The sequence below is a fragment of the Schistocerca nitens genome, chromosome 2 (genome assembly GCF_023898315.1).
Source record: "Schistocerca nitens isolate TAMUIC-IGC-003100 chromosome 2, iqSchNite1.1, whole genome shotgun sequence".
NCBI classification, from domain to species: Eukaryota; Metazoa; Arthropoda; class Insecta; order Orthoptera; family Acrididae; genus Schistocerca; species Schistocerca nitens.
The window spans coordinates 1,024,069,516-1,024,088,727 of record NC_064615.1 but is presented as its reverse complement, the minus strand read 5'-3'; the positions used below and the strand labels follow the sequence as shown (position 1 = coordinate 1,024,088,727).

The following is a 19,212-nucleotide window of genomic DNA, read 5'->3' as shown; positions in this document are numbered from 1 at the left end:
TCGAGGACGGCGCGGGGGGCGCGCCTGGCGTCCCAGCAGAGCGACGGCCGAATTAGCGGGCGCACCGCCGCGTGTGTGAGACGCACTGCTGCTCGTTGCACCTCCTGTCATTCGCTGCGCGCGTGCAGCCTTCGACACTAGCGGAGGACGCATCTTGTCCCTGGTGTCCAGCGGAGGGCCTGTGCGTGGTGTGGCAGTGTCGTGCTGGAGGGCGCCACTGGTGGCATGTGGGCTTCCTCGCCTCGCCTCGCCTCGCCTCGCCTCACACCAGGTGTGTGCGTAGTTTGCAGTGCATTCGCACCATTCCTATCCCTGTCCCCGTCCCCGTCCCGACTTGTCCCGACTTTGCTCGACTGCCGCTCGCTGCCGCTCGGGTCGTGGTCCATATGACAGCGCAAGCACGACAAACGTCTGCGGGACGAGACGAGACGAGACGACTAAGGAATAAATTCGTGATTAAAAAAATTTGGAACTCTACACTCGTACACAAAAATAGGCGGTGACGTATTTCAGAAATCACCTGCCGATTCGTACTGTTTTGTCGTTTTCAAAGTCTTCTTGGCAAACTTGGTTAGCACATTCTCCCTCAAACTGAGTTAATTACTGCATTTTCGTACCATTACAGTAGTTTAAAAGGCTTAAGGAAGCATCTTTGTACAACAGAAAGGTAGTTTGAAAATTGGGCTGGCAGGGGTAGCGACATAATAATAAAAAAAAAAAAAAGGAAGGCAGCCAACAGCACCCGGGTTTCCCAGGCGGTCACCCATCCAAGTACTAACCGGGCCCGATGATGCTTAACTTCGGTGATCGGACGAGAACCGGTGTATTCATCATGGTATGGCCGTTGGCGCTCATGTAATGTAGGAGCACGGCAGAATTCGCGTTCGGCTTTACTCCCAACACACAAAATGTTAGTTTTCGGCCGCATTTGACGAAAGCACTTCCTTCCACAACAGCCAGTTCCTCGAGGACGGCGCGGGGGGCGCGCCTGGCGTCCCAGCAGAGCGACGGCCGAATTAGCGGGCGCACCGCCGCGTGTGTGAGACGCACTGCTGCTCGTTGCACCTCCTGTCATTCGCTGCGCGCGTGCAGCCTTCGACACTAGCGGAGGACGCATCTTGTCCCTGGTGTCCAGCGGAGGGCCTGTGCGTGGTGTGGCAGTGTCGTGCTGGAGGGCGCCACTGGTGGCATGTGGGCTTCCTCGCCTCGCCTCGCCTCGCCTCGCCTCACACCAGGTGTGTGCGTAGTTTGCAGTGCATTCGCACCATTCCTATCCCTGTCCCCGTCCCCGTCCCGACTTGTCCCGACTTTGCTCGACTGCCGCTCGCTGCCGCTCGGGTCGTGGTCCATATGACAGCGCAAGCACGACAAACGTCTGCGGGACGAGACGAGACGAGACGACTAAGGAATAAATTCGTGATTAAAAAAATTTGGAACTCTACACTCGTACACAAAAATAGGCGGTGACGTATTTCAGAAATCACCTGCCGATTCGTACTGTTTTGTCGTTTTCAAAGTCTTCTTGGCAAACTTGGTTAGCACATTCTCCCTCAAACTGAGTTAATTACTGCATTTTCGTACCATTACAGTAGTTTAAAAGGCTTAAGGAAGCATCTTTGTACAACAGAAAGGTAGTTTGAAAATTGGGCTGGCAGGGGTAGCGACATAATAATAAAAAAAAAAAAAAGGAAGGCAGCCAACAGCACCCGGGTTTCCCAGGCGGTCACCCATCCAAGTACTAACCGGGCCCGATGATGCTTAACTTCGGTGATCGGACGAGAACCGGTGTATTCATCATGGTATGGCCGTTGGCGCTCATGTAATGTAGGAGCACGGCAGAATTCGCGTTCGGCTTTACTCCCAACACACAAAATGTTAGTTTTCGGCCGCATTTGACGAAAGCACTTCCTTCCACAACAGCCAGTTCCTCGAGGACGGCGCGGGGGGCGCGCCTGGCGTCCCAGCAGAGCGACGGCCGAATTAGCGGGCGCACCGCCGCGTGTGTGAGACGCACTGCTGCTCGTTGCACCTCCTGTCATTCGCTGCGCGCGTGCAGCCTTCGACACTAGCGGAGGACGCATCTTGTCCCTGGTGTCCAGCGGAGGGCCTGTGCGTGGTGTGGCAGTGTCGTGCTGGAGGGCGCCACTGGTGGCATGTGGGCTTCCTCGCCTCGCCTCGCCTCGCCTCGCCTCACACCAGGTGTGTGCGTAGTTTGCAGTGCATTCGCACCATTCCTATCCCTGTCCCCGTCCCCGTCCCGACTTGTCCCGACTTTGCTCGACTGCCGCTCGCTGCCGCTCGGGTCGTGGTCCATATGACAGCGCAAGCACGACAAACGTCTGCGGGACGAGACGAGACGAGACGACTAAGGAATAAATTCGTGATTAAAAAAATTTGGAACTCTACACTCGTACACAAAAATAGGCGGTGACGTATTTCAGAAATCACCTGCCGATTCGTACTGTTTTGTCGTTTTCAAAGTCTTCTTGGCAAACTTGGTTAGCACATTCTCCCTCAAACTGAGTTAATTACTGCATTTTCGTACCATTACAGTAGTTTAAAAGGCTTAAGGAAGCATCTTTGTACAACAGAAAGGTAGTTTGAAAATTGGGCTGGCAGGGGTAGCGACATAATAATAAAAAAAAAAAAAAGGAAGGCAGCCAACAGCACCCGGGTTTCCCAGGCGGTCACCCATCCAAGTACTAACCGGGCCCGATGATGCTTAACTTCGGTGATCGGACGAGAACCGGTGTATTCATCATGGTATGGCCGTTGGCGCTCATGTAATGTAGGAGCACGGCAGAATTCGCGTTCGGCTTTACTCCCAACACACAAAATGTTAGTTTTCGGCCGCATTTGACGAAAGCACTTCCTTCCACAACAGCCAGTTCCTCGAGGACGGCGCGGGGGGCGCGCCTGGCGTCCCAGCAGAGCGACGGCCGAATTAGCGGGCGCACCGCCGCGTGTGTGAGACGCACTGCTGCTCGTTGCACCTCCTGTCATTCGCTGCGCGCGTGCAGCCTTCGACACTAGCGGAGGACGCATCTTGTCCCTGGTGTCCAGCGGAGGGCCTGTGCGTGGTGTGGCAGTGTCGTGCTGGAGGGCGCCACTGGTGGCATGTGGGCTTCCTCGCCTCGCCTCGCCTCGCCTCGCCTCACACCAGGTGTGTGCGTAGTTTGCAGTGCATTCGCACCATTCCTATCCCTGTCCCCGTCCCCGTCCCGACTTGTCCCGACTTTGCTCGACTGCCGCTCGCTGCCGCTCGGGTCGTGGTCCATATGACAGCGCAAGCACGACAAACGTCTGCGGGACGAGACGAGACGAGACGACTAAGGAATAAATTCGTGATTAAAAAAATTTGGAACTCTACACTCGTACACAAAAATAGGCGGTGACGTATTTCAGAAATCACCTGCCGATTCGTACTGTTTTGTCGTTTTCAAAGTCTTCTTGGCAAACTTGGTTAGCACATTCTCCCTCAAACTGAGTTAATTACTGCATTTTCGTACCATTACAGTAGTTTAAAAGGCTTAAGGAAGCATCTTTGTACAACAGAAAGGTAGTTTGAAAATTGGGCTGGCAGGGGTAGCGACATAATAATAAAAAAAAAAAAAAGGAAGGCAGCCAACAGCACCCGGGTTTCCCAGGCGGTCACCCATCCAAGTACTAACCGGGCCCGATGATGCTTAACTTCGGTGATCGGACGAGAACCGGTGTATTCATCATGGTATGGCCGTTGGCGCTCATGTAATGTAGGAGCACGGCAGAATTCGCGTTCGGCTTTACTCCCAACACACAAAATGTTAGTTTTCGGCCGCATTTGACGAAAGCACTTCCTTCCACAACAGCCAGTTCCTCGAGGACGGCGCGGGGGGCGCGCCTGGCGTCCCAGCAGAGCGACGGCCGAATTAGCGGGCGCACCGCCGCGTGTGTGAGACGCACTGCTGCTCGTTGCACCTCCTGTCATTCGCTGCGCGCGTGCAGCCTTCGACACTAGCGGAGGACGCATCTTGTCCCTGGTGTCCAGCGGAGGGCCTGTGCGTGGTGTGGCAGTGTCGTGCTGGAGGGCGCCACTGGTGGCATGTGGGCTTCCTCGCCTCGCCTCGCCTCGCCTCGCCTCACACCAGGTGTGTGCGTAGTTTGCAGTGCATTCGCACCATTCCTATCCCTGTCCCCGTCCCCGTCCCGACTTGTCCCGACTTTGCTCGACTGCCGCTCGCTGCCGCTCGGGTCGTGGTCCATATGACAGCGCAAGCACGACAAACGTCTGCGGGACGAGACGAGACGAGACGACTAAGGAATAAATTCGTGATTAAAAAAATTTGGAACTCTACACTCGTACACAAAAATAGGCGGTGACGTATTTCAGAAATCACCTGCCGATTCGTACTGTTTTGTCGTTTTCAAAGTCTTCTTGGCAAACTTGGTTAGCACATTCTCCCTCAAACTGAGTTAATTACTGCATTTTCGTACCATTACAGTAGTTTAAAAGGCTTAAGGAAGCATCTTTGTACAACAGAAAGGTAGTTTGAAAATTGGGCTGGCAGGGGTAGCGACATAATAATAAAAAAAAAAAAAGGAAGGCAGCCAACAGCACCCGGGTTTCCCAGGCGGTCACCCATCCAAGTACTAACCGGGCCCGATGATGCTTAACTTCGGTGATCGGACGAGAACCGGTGTATTCATCATGGTATGGCCGTTGGCGCTCATGTAATGTAGGAGCACGGCAGAATTCGCGTTCGGCTTTACTCCCAACACACAAAATGTTAGTTTTCGGCCGCATTTGACGAAAGCACTTCCTTCCACAACAGCCAGTTCCTCGAGGACGGCGCGGGGGGCGCGCCTGGCGTCCCAGCAGAGCGACGGCCGAATTAGCGGGCGCACCGCCGCGTGTGTGAGACGCACTGCTGCTCGTTGCACCTCCTGTCATTCGCTGCGCGCGTGCAGCCTTCGACACTAGCGGAGGACGCATCTTGTCCCTGGTGTCCAGCGGAGGGCCTGTGCGTGGTGTGGCAGTGTCGTGCTGGAGGGCGCCACTGGTGGCATGTGGGCTTCCTCGCCTCGCCTCGCCTCGCCTCGCCTCACACCAGGTGTGTGCGTAGTTTGCAGTGCATTCGCACCATTCCTATCCCTGTCCCCGTCCCCGTCCCGACTTGTCCCGACTTTGCTCGACTGCCGCTCGCTGCCGCTCGGGTCGTGGTCCATATGACAGCGCAAGCACGACAAACGTCTGCGGGACGAGACGAGACGAGACGACTAAGGAATAAATTCGTGATTAAAAAAATTTGGAACTCTACACTCGTACACAAAAATAGGCGGTGACGTATTTCAGAAATCACCTGCCGATTCGTACTGTTTTGTCGTTTTCAAAGTCTTCTTGGCAAACTTGGTTAGCACATTCTCCCTCAAACTGAGTTAATTACTGCATTTTCGTACCATTACAGTAGTTTAAAAGGCTTAAGGAAGCATCTTTGTACAACAGAAAGGTAGTTTGAAAATTGGGCTGGCAGGGGTAGCGACATAATAATAAAAAAAAAAAAGGAAGGCAGCCAACAGCACCCGGGTTTCCCAGGCGGTCACCCATCCAAGTACTAACCGGGCCCGATGATGCTTAACTTCGGTGATCGGACGAGAACCGGTGTATTCATCATGGTATGGCCGTTGGCGCTCATGTAATGTAGGAGCACGGCAGAATTCGCGTTCGGCTTTACTCCCAACACACAAAATGTTAGTTTTCGGCCGCATTTGACGAAAGCACTTCCTTCCACAACAGCCAGTTCCTCGAGGACGGCGCGGGGGGCGCGCCTGGCGTCCCAGCAGAGCGACGGCCGAATTAGCGGGCGCACCGCCGCGTGTGTGAGACGCACTGCTGCTCGTTGCACCTCCTGTCATTCGCTGCGCGCGTGCAGCCTTCGACACTAGCGGAGGACGCATCTTGTCCCTGGTGTCCAGCGGAGGGCCTGTGCGTGGTGTGGCAGTGTCGTGCTGGAGGGCGCCACTGGTGGCATGTGGGCTTCCTCGCCTCGCCTCGCCTCGCCTCGCCTCGCCTCGCCTCACACCAGGTGTGTGCGTAGTTTGCAGTGCATTCGCACCATTCCTATCCCTGTCCCCGTCCCCGTCCCGACTTGTCCCGACTTTGCCCGACTGCCGCTCGCTGCCGCTCGGGTCGTGGTCCATATGACGGCGCAAGCACGACAAACGTCTGCGGGACTAGACGACGCGACTAAAGAATAAATTTATGATTACAAATCAAATTTGGAACTGTACAGTGCAGCACAACAATAGGCGCTGACGCATTTCAGGGCAGATTCGTACTGTTTTATCGTTTTCAAAGACTTCCCAGCAAACTTCGTTAGCACATTCTCCCTCAAACTGAGTTAATTACCGCATTATCGTACCGTTGCATTAGTTTAAAATGCTTAAGAAAGCATCTTTGTCATAACAGAAAGGTAGTATGAAACGACTGCTGGCAGGATGGCGACTTAAAAAGGAAAAAATGCAGGGGAGCCAAAAGTTCCATTTTTATTGGTTCATTTGTATTTCTTTTTTTGTTTTGTTTTTTTTTTTTTTGTTTTCGCACCATTACAGTAGTTTAAAATGCTTAAGGAAACGTCTTTGTCACAACAGAAGGGTAGTATGGAAAGAGGGCTGGCGGGAGTAGCGACATAAAAAGGAAAAAAAAAAGAAAGGGAGCCAACAGCACCCGGGTTTCCTAGGCGGTCACCCATCCAAGTACTAACCGGGCCCGATGATGCTTAACTTCGGTGATCGGACGAGAACCGGTGTATTTTTTTTTACGAGAACCGGTGTATTTTTTTTCCTTTTTTTATTTTTTTTCCTTTTTTTATATTTTTTTTATTTTATTTTTCTTTTTTCTTTTTTTTCTTTTTTTTTCTTTTCTTTTTTTTTGTTTTTTTTTCTTCTTTTCTTTTTTTGTTTTGTTTTCTTTTATTTTTATTTATTTTTCTTTTTTCTTTTTAAAAGTTGACTAAGACTGGAACCGCATCCTATTACTCAGTTACTCTCATTCTGTAACTTTCTCCATTTCATTACTTTTTATCCAAAAATGGTCTCATGTATACTAGTTTACAGACCGGCACATAACAAATATTAGACAAATGAATAGACACTGGTTATCTTTCACCAGCTGACACTAACTATATATCTAAACTAATTATTGATAGAAGTGCATGTAAGAGGCAAGAAAGAGATCAGTGAACGTAACATCAAAACTCAATTGCGAGACTGAAGGACAAATGATGCAAATAAGATGGGCTCGGACACATCTTACAGTTGTTTCGCATACGCATGATGCAATGCAGCTGATAAGAAATTGGCAAAGTATTGATGATGTTTTTCATTGTTTTTGATCTTAGCATATTCTTCCCATAGGTAAGTCAAAAAAGTGAATGCATCGTGGATTTGCCGTTCGATAAGAGCGTAAACAGTGTGGCCCAACAACCATACAGCAGTGTTGTGTTTTGCGCGTGGGAAATATTTAAAATCCGGTACAATGACATAATCAACTGAGACGTGCGCCGGCGTAGTTCGCGTGATGAGAGCCACCATTAACTGGCAAGTACTCCACACGTCGGAAACGGCTTGACATTGCAGGCGGTGTTCTCTGGTGTCAGGCACGCCACACCTGCCACAGTTGGGGGAGGCGAGAAGCTGAATGTCGGCTAAACGCTGATTGGTGGGCAGTGTGTTGTTGACTAGTTTGTACCACAACGCAGACACATCGGACGGCAGAATACTGCTATTAACATTTGACCACACTTGCTTCCAGTTTACAGTAGGTAAGCGGACTTGCAATTTACTAAGGGGAGGTTGTCCCATCAATTCAATATAGAGCTGCCGTGCTGTCCTATGTGGATCCGTGGCCGTGCGGAGGACGTAGCTTTTATTTAAGATATACTCTCGTACATAGGCCATACGGTAAGGGATGTTGGCCACCGATACTGGGGCACTTTCAGATTCTGGCCGATAGATTTCCAGCAGGGATGCTGTCGATCCATCGGGAAAGCCGGTCTGCATTTCAGCGGTGCGGTTGACGAGCAACGCTGCACATTTGCGATTAAAGTCTACTAGCCCGAGTCCTCCATGTGACGGGTCCAAGACACAAACTGTTGCTCGCACTTTAAAAATTTCGTGACGCCAGAGTAACCAGTATACTGCTTGAGATATAGCGCGTCCTATTTGTTTTGGCACGCTAAGCAACTGCGCCATATACCACGCCTTAGAGAGAATAAAGGAATTGATTAGTTTGACTTTCTGGTGCAAGTTAAGGTGTCGGGTTGCGTGGCTTTTGCAGAGGCCCTTAATGGAGTTGAGAATCCTTCGCCAATTTCGTGCTTGCATATGCTGCGGGCACGCAGTTATGTCTAGACCCAATACTTGATGTTCTCTCACGACTCTGTACCATGGGCGTACAATATCGGTGGCTAGCAGACCCAGTGGAAGTAGGACAGTTTTAGAAGTGTTTATTGCTGCTCCAGACGCACGTTCATACTGGTGAAGGGAGGCGCGTATCGAGTCTATGTCTGCTGTGTGATCAATGAAAGCGCCTACGTCATCTGCGTATGCCACACATTTAATGGAAGCATTGTGTATTTGTACACCTTTTGACGTCCTGGCTATTGTTCTGAGAAGCGGGTCTATGGCGATCACGAATAAGAACATTGACAGCGGACATCCTTGCCTGACAGAGCAGCAAATAGGGATCGGTTTAGTTTGCCATCCATTTAATGTGACTATTGATCTTGCTCCCGTGAGAATATTTTCAATAATTTTGATAAATTTTCGGCCGAATCCCATTTTTGTCATGACCTGTAGCAAGTATTTGTGGCTTATGCGATCGAAAGCGTTCGCAAAGTCAATGGATAGAATAGCTGTCGACAATTTATGGCCGGCCGCGGTGGTCTAGCGGTTCTGGCGCTGCAGTCCGGAACCGCGGGACTGCTACGGTCGCAGGTTCGAATCCTGCCTCGGGCATGGGTGTGTGTGATGTCCTTAGGTTAGTTAGGTTTAAGTAGTTCTAAGTTCTAGGGGACTTATGACCTAAGATGTTGAGTCCCATAGTGCTCAGAGCCATTTGAACCATTTTTTTTTGACAATTTATGGAGTGCCGTGTGGGCTACTATGTCTCGGTATAAAGACGCTGCGTGGAAAATATTGTGGTGTGTTACTCCGCACGTTTGGTAGGAGCTGATAGCTTTGTTCATGACTGGCTTCATCTTCGCTGCAAGGCACCTTGCAACGATTTTGTAATCAGTATTGAGTAACGTGATGGGCCGGAAATCTTGGACACGACATGTATGTTGCGTTTTGGGGACGAGCACAACTCGACCTTCCAGAAATTTTGCGGGAATTTCCGTGCCACGAATTACTTCATTTACTATGTCGGTGAGTTTTTGCCCAAAGATGTCCCAGTACACCTGATAGAATTCGATTGGCAGGCCATCAGGTCCCGGCGACTTTCCTTTAGAGCACGATTGTACAATAGGTTTTGTGTTCTGTACTGTCATCTCTGCTATCAACTGTTCTCGGTCCGCGTTCGAAACGTTAGTCTGCAGGTCGCATAACAAATAATTTAGCGCTACGTCGTCTGTCGCAACGTCTCGAAATAAGTCCGTGTAGTGGCCTGTAATGTGTTGGAGAATGTCTGTTTTCCGCGTAAGGCGCTCGCCTGACGCAGTCGTTATCGATTCTACGTGTTTGCGTCTTGCCCGTGTTTTTTCACGCGCGAGATGATAGGATGATGGTTCTTCGTCGTCCAAAGCACACAAGGCGCGACTTCGGACCAAAATTCCTTTTGCCTTTTCATTATGTATACGGAGAATCTTTGCTTTAATACGGTTTAAGCGGAGGCGGAGATTTTCGTTTGGTCCGACGGGGGCGTTTAACGCGTCTTTGAGGCATTGTTGGTAAAATTCTGTTGTGCGCTGCGTCCAGAAGGATACCTCCTGGCTATAACATTGAGCAATCATCCTAATTTGCGGCTTTGCGTAGAAAGTCCACCACTCTAGTGCTGAGCTGTAGTTTTTCTCTTTCTGCAGGCAATGCTGCCATACAGATTGCATTTTCGAGCGGAAGTCTGTCGCGGCAAGATGTTTCGTATTAAGTTTCCACAACCTGGGAGTAGGTGTTTCATTTGTACGCTGTAGGTGGATGGCAGCAACATAACCGCAATGGTCGCTAAACGCGACAGGGATGATGTCTACTCTATTTAGATTGTTTGTAATCTGTTGAGAGACGTATATGCGGTCTATTCTGCTTGCTCCACTATTGTATATGTGCGTATACTGCGTTGTATGTGGGTGGAGGAGGCGCCACGTATCTCGCAGATCTTTGGCGGTCAACAGTTTCACTAATTCAGGACACATATTGGCCGTAGGGTGCTGGTCGGATGAGTCTGTTACACAGTTAAAATCGCCACCGAGAATTATTGGACGTGTGGTATCAAACAAGGGAACTATTTCGTGATTGAAGAACGCTGCGCGCATTCGTCTATTTTCTGCCCCTGAGGGGGCGTAAATATTGATAAATCTCATGCTTTGTATATTGCACGCAATTGCGCGTCCGCTTGGCAACGTTTGGACATTGTCTGGCTCTAGGGAATTTTTGTATAAAATGGCAGTACCGCATTTTATATTATTGTTAATGTTATAAATAACATCATATCCATTTATGTTATTGAGGATGTTTGCGGTAACTTCCTGAAGGAATATTACGTCAAAGCGACTGTAATGTACAAAGTCCACTAGGGATAAAATTTTGTGGACTGCAGAAATCCCGTTTATATTTAAGGTAAGAATAGATAAATCTTTTATTTGCGTATAACAGACAGGCATTGGAAGTGGAGAAAGAAACAGAGAATTATTAACTAAGGGAGACGGGGTATAAATGGCGATAATTTCATTCTGCGAATGGTTTGTTTTGTTATGTGACGAGTATTGCAACTAATTTTCAGCCGAGTTTATACTCAAACATCTTCGGACCAAGCAGTACTGCGTTGTTGATCTGAGCGGGGGGGGTCATTGTTAGTTTCCATCGGTACGAGCATATGTGGCGAATCAATTTGCATGGCATGGACGGCACGAATGTCGTCCGTCGGGACGTGGGATGTGTGGCGGGCACGACACTCGTGCATTTCCTCTGCTTTTCTTTTAATTGGCGCTGATAATACAGCCTCAGTTACGAGCGGTTGTACGCTAATTTCTTTCTCTTGCTTATTTAGAAATTCCCTTAGATGTCGAACAGTTGCCTCGCGCCGGCGTTCTGCTTCTGTCTCAGGCGACGCAACAGGGACGACTGTCACGAGGCATTGTTGATCGGATTTAGAAGTTGCATCCGAATTTCCGTTTCCACGGCCGCGCCTATGTTTCCTTTTTGAAGATTTATTCGGCGAATGGCTCATCGATCTCCTGTTCGGGGATGGACTGGGGTCTTTACGTGAAACACGCTTTTCTGAGGGGACAGCAGCAGGGCTGCGCCCACTCTCTGAATTTTGCGTGTTGTTCGCAAAATTATCTGATGCAGTATCGTCACTGTTTGGCGGTTCGGGGTGAACGTCAGCCACGACCGTGACGTTTGTCGCATCATTGCCGAGAGAATTTTCTGGAATGGCGGCTTTTTCATCAGTTTCTGTTACTTCCATGACATTGTCCGTGTTCGCTGGGGGCTCAGACGATTCGCACGCAGCCTCTGTCACAGGGAGTGACGAGGGCCGAATCGGAGCCACACCCAACGTTACAGACGCATACGAAAGTTTCTGCGTTTGTGCGCTATCACCGCCGAGCGGGAGCTGCACAGGGCGACGTCTGTTCGGACAATTTTGTCGGAAGTGGTCAGTTGCATTGCAGTACGAGCAAGTCTGTGGCTGTCCGTTGTACGATATAAAAGCCCTGTAACCGCCTATGACAAGAAAAGACGGGATGTGCTGTTTCAATTCGATAAGCACACTTCTTACTCCGTTGTATACTTGTAGGCGGAAACCACTGCCCCATTTTTCGTTCGTCACTGAAAGCACATTGCCATACGGCATGAGACCACGAGCAATCATTTGAGTCGGTATTTCGAAAGGAAGATTGAAAATACGAACTTGACGAATACCGTACCCCGCGTGGCACACGGTCACGTCGCAAACGCTTCCGTCACGATATTTAAACTTGCGTTTTCCACCGTTTTCATTTACGATTTTTTCGCACATTTCCGCATCATTGAATTTCATAAACAGGGTTCCGGTAATGAAGTCCCACTGGACTCCGTACGTTTCGGTATCGGTAAGACCGAGTTCGTCAATAACCCAGTCGTGAGCTTCGTATGCCGTAGGGCGTACAGCTTCTTTGTCGAAAATAACGTTCAATGTGTTAGATCTGTTTACATTTTCCATTTTCAAACCGTTACTTAAGAGCTACGCAAAAAACGCGCGAAAATGAGAAACTCGACAGCGGAACGCAACGCGGAGATGCCAACAGAGCGGCCGCTAGCCGTGCACTGTCGAGATATCACAGGGCGGCTGAGCAAGATAACTGACAGTCGTAATTGAAACAGCATCTCTGGACACAGACGTAGAATACACGGCTGCCGATTGCTTAACTTCGGTGATCGGACGAGAACCGGTGTATTCATCATGGTATGGCCGTTGGCGCTCATCTAATGTAGGAGCACGGCAGAATTCGCGTTCGGCTTTTCTCCCAACACACGAAATGTTAGTTTTCCGCCGCATTTGACGAAAGCACTTCCTTCCGCAACAGCCAGTTCCTCGAGGACGGCGCGGGGGCGCGCCCGGCGTCCCAGCAGAGCGACGGCCGAATTAGCGGGCGCACCGCCGCGTGTGTGAGACGCACTGCTGCTCGTTGCACCTCCTGTCATTCGCTGCGCGCGTGCAGCCTTCGACACTAGCGGAAGACGCATCTTGTCCCTGGTGTCCAGCGGAGGGCCTGTGCGTGGTGTGGCAGTGTCGTGCTGGAGGGCGCCACTGGTAGCATGTGGGCTTCCTCGCCTCGCCTCGCCTCGCCTCGCCTCGCCTCGCCTCACACCAGGTGTGTGCGTAGTTTGCAGTGCATTCGCACCATTCCTATCCCTGTCCCCGTCCCCGTCCCGACTTGTCCCGACTTTGCCCGACTGCCGCTCGCTGCCGCTCGGGTCGTGGTCCATATGACGGCGCAAGCACGACAAACGTCTGCGGGACTAGACGACGCGACTAAAGAATAAATTTATGATTACAAATCAAATTTGGAACTGTACAGTGCAGCACAACAATAGGCGCTGACGCATTTCAGGGCAGATTCGTACTGTTTTATCGTTTTCAAAGACTTCCCAGCAAACTTCGTTAGCACATTCTCCCTCAAACTGAGTTAATTACCGCATTATCGTACCGTTGCATTAGTTTAAAATGCTTAAGAAAGCATCTTTGTCATAACAGAAAGGTAGTATGAAACGACTGCTGGCAGGATGGCGACTTAAAAAGGAAAAAATGCAGGGGAGCCAAAAGTTCCATTTTTATTGGTTCATTTGTATTTCTTTTTTTGTTTTGTTTTTTTTTTTTTTGTTTTCGCACCATTACAGTAGTTTAAAATGCTTAAGGAAACGTCTTTGTCACAACAGAAGGGTAGTATGGAAAGAGGGCTGGCGGGAGTAGCGACATAAAAAGGAAAAAAAAAAGAAAGGGAGCCAACAGCACCCGGGTTTCCTAGGCGGTCACCCATCCAAGTACTAACCGGGCCCGATGATGCTTAACTTCGGTGATCGGACGAGAACCGGTGTATTTTTTTTTACGAGAACCGGTGTATTTTTTTTCCTTTTTTTATTTTTTTTCCTTTTTTTATATTTTTTTTATTTTATTTTTCTTTTTTCTTTTTTTTCTTTTTTTTTCTTTTCTTTTTTTTTGTTTTTTTTTCTTCTTTTCTTTTTTTGTTTTGTTTTCTTTTATTTTTATTTATTTTTCTTTTTTCTTTTTAAAAGTTGACTAAGACTGGAACCGCATCCTATTACTCAGTTACTCTCATTCTGTAACTTTCTCCATTTCATTACTTTTTATCCAAAAATGGTCTCATGTATACTAGTTTACAGACCGGCACATAACAAATATTAGACAAATGAATAGACACTGGTTATCTTTCACCAGCTGACACTAACTATATATCTAAACTAATTATTGATAGAAGTGCATGTAAGAGGCAAGAAAGAGATCAGTGAACGTAACATCAAAACTCAATTGCGAGACTGAAGGACAAATGATGCAAATAAGATGGGCTCGGACACATCTTACAGTTGTTTCGCATACGCATGATGCAATGCAGCTGATAAGAAATTGGCAAAGTATTGATGATGTTTTTCATTGTTTTTGATCTTAGCATATTCTTCCCATAGGTAAGTCAAAAAAGTGAATGCATCGTGGATTTGCCGTTCGATAAGAGCGTAAACAGTGTGGCCCAACAACCATACAGCAGTGTTGTGTTTTGCGCGTGGGAAATATTTAAAATCCGGTACAATGACATAATCAACTGAGACGTGCGCCGGCGTAGTTCGCGTGATGAGAGCCACCATTAACTGGCAAGTACTCCACACGTCGGAAACGGCTTGACATTGCAGGCGGTGTTCTCTGGTGTCAGGCACGCCACACCTGCCACAGTTGGGGGAGGCGAGAAGCTGAATGTCGGCTAAACGCTGATTGGTGGGCAGTGTGTTGTTGACTAGTTTGTACCACAACGCAGACACATCGGACGGCAGAATACTGCTATTAACATTTGACCACACTTGCTTCCAGTTTACAGTAGGTAAGCGGACTTGCAATTTACTAAGGGGAGGTTGTCCCATCAATTCAATATAGAGCTGCCGTGCTGTCCTATGTGGATCCGTGGCCGTGCGGAGGACGTAGCTTTTATTTAAGATATACTCTCGTACATAGGCCATACGGTAAGGGATGTTGGCCACCGATACTGGGGCACTTTCAGATTCTGGCCGATAGATTTCCAGCAGGGATGCTGTCGATCCATCGGGAAAGCCGGTCTGCATTTCAGCGGTGCGGTTGACGAGCAACGCTGCACATTTGCGATTAAAGTCTACTAGCCCGAGTCCTCCATGTGACGGGTCCAAGACACAAACTGTTGCTCGCACTTTAAAAATTTCGTGACGCCAGAGTAACCAGTATACTGCTTGAGATATAGCGCGTCCTATTTGTTTTGGCACGCTAAGCAACTGCGCCATATACCACGCCTTAGAGAGAATAAAGGAATTGATTAGTTTGACTTTCTGGTGCAAGTTAAGGTGTCGGGTTGCGTGGCTTTTGCAGAGGCCCTTAATGGAGTTGAGAATCCTTCGCCAATTTCGTGCTTGCATATGCTGCGGGCACGCAGTTATGTCTAGACCCAATACTTGATGTTCTCTCACGACTCTGTACCATGGGCGTACAATATCGGTGGCTAGCAGACCCAGTGGAAGTAGGACAGTTTTAGAAGTGTTTATTGCTGCTCCAGACGCACGTTCATACTGGTGAAGGGAGGCGCGTATCGAGTCTATGTCTGCTGTGTGATCAATGAAAGCGCCTACGTCATCTGCGTATGCCACACATTTAATGGAAGCATTGTGTATTTGTACACCTTTTGACGTCCTGGCTATTGTTCTGAGAAGCGGGTCTATGGCGATCACGAATAAGAACATTGACAGCGGACATCCTTGCCTGACAGAGCAGCAAATAGGGATCGGTTTAGTTTGCCATCCATTTAATGTGACTATTGATCTTGCTCCCGTGAGAATATTTTCAATAATTTTGATAAATTTTCGGCCGAATCCCATTTTTGTCATGACCTGTAGCAAGTATTTGTGGCTTATGCGATCGAAAGCGTTCGCAAAGTCAATGGATAGAATAGCTGTCGACAATTTATGGCCGGCCGCGGTGGTCTAGCGGTTCTGGCGCTGCAGTCCGGAACCGCGGGACTGCTACGGTCGCAGGTTCGAATCCTGCCTCGGGCATGGGTGTGTGTGATGTCCTTAGGTTAGTTAGGTTTAAGTAGTTCTAAGTTCTAGGGGACTTATGACCTAAGATGTTGAGTCCCATAGTGCTCAGAGCCATTTGAACCATTTTTTTTTGACAATTTATGGAGTGCCGTGTGGGCTACTATGTCTCGGTATAAAGACGCTGCGTGGAAAATATTGTGGTGTGTTACTCCGCACGTTTGGTAGGAGCTGATAGCTTTGTTCATGACTGGCTTCATCTTCGCTGCAAGGCACCTTGCAACGATTTTGTAATCAGTATTGAGTAACGTGATGGGCCGGAAATCTTGGACACGACATGTATGTTGCGTTTTGGGGACGAGCACAACTCGACCTTCCAGAAATTTTGCGGGAATTTCCGTGCCACGAATTACTTCATTTACTATGTCGGTGAGTTTTTGCCCAAAGATGTCCCAGTACACCTGATAGAATTCGATTGGCAGGCCATCAGGTCCCGGCGACTTTCCTTTAGAGCACGATTGTACAATAGGTTTTGTGTTCTGTACTGTCATCTCTGCTATCAACTGTTCTCGGTCCGCGTTCGAAACGTTAGTCTGCAGGTCGCATAACAAATAATTTAGCGCTACGTCGTCTGTCGCAACGTCTCGAAATAAGTCCGTGTAGTGGCCTGTAATGTGTTGGAGAATGTCTGTTTTCCGCGTAAGGCGCTCGCCTGACGCAGTCGTTATCGATTCTACGTGTTTGCGTCTTGCCCGTGTTTTTTCACGCGCGAGATGATAGGATGATGGTTCTTCGTCGTCCAAAGCACACAAGGCGCGACTTCGGACCAAAATTCCTTTTGCCTTTTCATTATGTATACGGAGAATCTTTGCTTTAATACGGTTTAAGCGGAGGCGGAGATTTTCGTTTGGTCCGACGGGGGCGTTTAACGCGTCTTTGAGGCATTGTTGGTAAAATTCTGTTGTGCGCTGCGTCCAGAAGGATACCTCCTGGCTATAACATTGAGCAATCATCCTAATTTGCGGCTTTGCGTAGAAAGTCCACCACTCTAGTGCTGAGCTGTAGTTTTTCTCTTTCTGCAGGCAATGCTGCCATACAGATTGCATTTTCGAGCGGAAGTCTGTCGCGGCAAGATGTTTCGTATTAAGTTTCCACAACCTGGGAGTAGGTGTTTCATTTGTACGCTGTAGGTGGATGGCAGCAACATAACCGCAATGGTCGCTAAACGCGACAGGGATGATGTCTACTCTATTTAGATTGTTTGTAATCTGTTGAGAGACGTATATGCGGTCTATTCTGCTTGCTCCACTATTGTATATGTGCGTATACTGCGTTGTATGTGGGTGGAGGAGGCGCCACGTATCTCGCAGATCTTTGGCGGTCAACAGTTTCACTAATTCAGGACACATATTGGCCGTAGGGTGCTGGTCGGATGAGTCTGTTACACAGTTAAAATCGCCACCGAGAATTATTGGACGTGTGGTATCAAACAAGGGAACTATTTCGTGATTGAAGAACGCTGCGCGCATTCGTCTATTTTCTGCCCCTGAGGGGGCGTAAATATTGATAAATCTCATGCTTTGTATATTGCACGCAATTGCGCGTCCGCTTGGCAACGTTTGGACATTGTCTGGCTCTAGGGAATTTTTGTATAAAATGGCAGTACCGCATTTTATATTATTGTTAATGTTATAAATAACATCATATCCATTTATGTTATTGAGGATGTTTGCGGTAACTTCCTGAAGGAATATTACGTCAAAGCGACTGTAATGTACAAAGTCCACTAGGGATAAAATTTTGTGGACTGCAGAAATCCCGTTTATATTTAAGGTAAGAATAGATAAATCTTTTATTTGCGTATAACAGACAGGCATTGGAAGTGGAGAAAGAAACAGAGAATTATTAACTAAGGGAGACGGGGTATAAATGGCGATAATTTCATTCTGCGAATGGTTTGTTTTGTTATGTGACGAGTATTGCAACTAATTTTCAGCCGAGTTTATACTCAAACATCTTCGGACCAAGCAGTACTGCGTTGTTGATCTGAGCGGGGGGGGTCATTGTTAGTTTCCATCGGTACGAGCATATGTGGCGAATCAATTTGCATGGCATGGACGGCACGAATGTCGTCCGTCGGGACGTGGGATGTGTGGCGGGCACGACACTCGTGCATTTCCTCTGCTTTTCTTTTAATTGGCGCTGATAATACAGCCTCAGTTACGAGCGGTTGTACGCTAATTTCTTTCTCTTGCTTATTTAGAAATTCCCTTAGATGTCGAACAGTTGCCTCGCGCCGGCGTTCTGCTTCTGTCTCAGGCGACGCAACAGGGACGACTGTCACGAGGCATTGTTGATCGGATTTAGAAGTTGCATCCGAATTTCCGTTTCCACGGCCGCGCCTATGTTTCCTTTTTGAAGATTTATTCGGCGAATGGCTCATCGATCTCCTGTTCGGGGATGGACTGGGGTCTTTACGTGAAACACGCTTTTCTGAGGGGACAGCAGCAGGGCTGCGCCCACTCTCTGAATTTTGCGTGTTGTTCGCAAAATTATCTGATGCAGTATCGTCACTGTTTGGCGGTTCGGGGTGAACGTCAGCCACGACCGTGACGTTTGTCGCATCATTGCCGAGAGAATTTTCTGGAATGGCGGCTTTTTCATCAGTTTCTGTTACTTCCATGACATTGTCCGTGTTCGCTGGGGGCTCAGACGATTCGCACGCAGCCTCTGTCACAGGGAGTGACGAGGGCCGAATCGGAGCCACACCCAACGTTACAGACGCATACGAAAGTTTCTGCGTTTGTGCGCTATCACCGCCGAGCGGGAGCTGCACAGGGCGACGTCTGTTCGGACAATTTTGTCGGAAGTGGTCAGTTGCATTGCAGTACGAGCAAGTCTGTGGCTGTCCGTTGTACGATATAAAAGCCCTGTAACCGCCTATGACAAGAAAAGACGGGATGTGCTGTTTCAATTCGATAAGCACACTTCTTACTCCGTTGTATACTTGTAGGCGGAAACCACTGCCCCATTTTTCGTTCGTCACTGAAAGCACATTGCCATACGGCATGAGACCACGAGCAATCATTTGAGTCGGTATTTCGAAAGGAAGATTGAAAATACGAACTTGACGAATACCGTACCCCGCGTGGCACACGGTCACGTCGCAAACGCTTCCGTCACGATATTTAAACTTGCGTTTTCCACCGTTTTCATTTACGATTTTTTCGCACATTTCCGCATCATTGAATT

At 48.6% G+C, this 19,212-nt stretch overlaps 6 non-coding genes across 6 annotated transcripts; all 6 read right to left on the bottom strand.

Annotated features, from left to right (window-relative positions):
* Positions 1-730: 730 nt before the first annotated feature.
* On the bottom strand, positions 731-849 carry LOC126237856 (5S ribosomal RNA). Its single transcript, XR_007545218.1, has one exon. It is a non-coding gene; the product is annotated as a 5S ribosomal RNA (ribosomal RNA).
* Positions 850-1,694: 845 nt separating this feature from the next.
* Positions 1,695-1,813, bottom strand: LOC126237609 (5S ribosomal RNA). The gene has a single exon (XR_007545105.1). It is a non-coding gene; the product is annotated as a 5S ribosomal RNA (ribosomal RNA).
* Positions 1,814-2,658: 845 nt separating this feature from the next.
* Positions 2,659-2,777, bottom strand: LOC126238655 (5S ribosomal RNA). Its single transcript, XR_007545350.1, has one exon. It is a non-coding gene; the product is annotated as a 5S ribosomal RNA (ribosomal RNA).
* Positions 2,778-3,622: 845 nt separating this feature from the next.
* On the bottom strand, positions 3,623-3,741 carry LOC126238537 (5S ribosomal RNA). Its single transcript, XR_007545337.1, has one exon. It is a non-coding gene; the product is annotated as a 5S ribosomal RNA (ribosomal RNA).
* Positions 3,742-4,585: 844 nt separating this feature from the next.
* Positions 4,586-4,704, bottom strand: LOC126238419 (5S ribosomal RNA). Its single transcript, XR_007545326.1, has one exon. It is a non-coding gene; the product is annotated as a 5S ribosomal RNA (ribosomal RNA).
* Positions 4,705-5,547: 843 nt separating this feature from the next.
* Positions 5,548-5,666, bottom strand: LOC126238300 (5S ribosomal RNA). The gene has a single exon (XR_007545314.1). It is a non-coding gene; the product is annotated as a 5S ribosomal RNA (ribosomal RNA).
* Between the last annotated feature and the right edge of the window lie 13,546 nt (positions 5,667-19,212).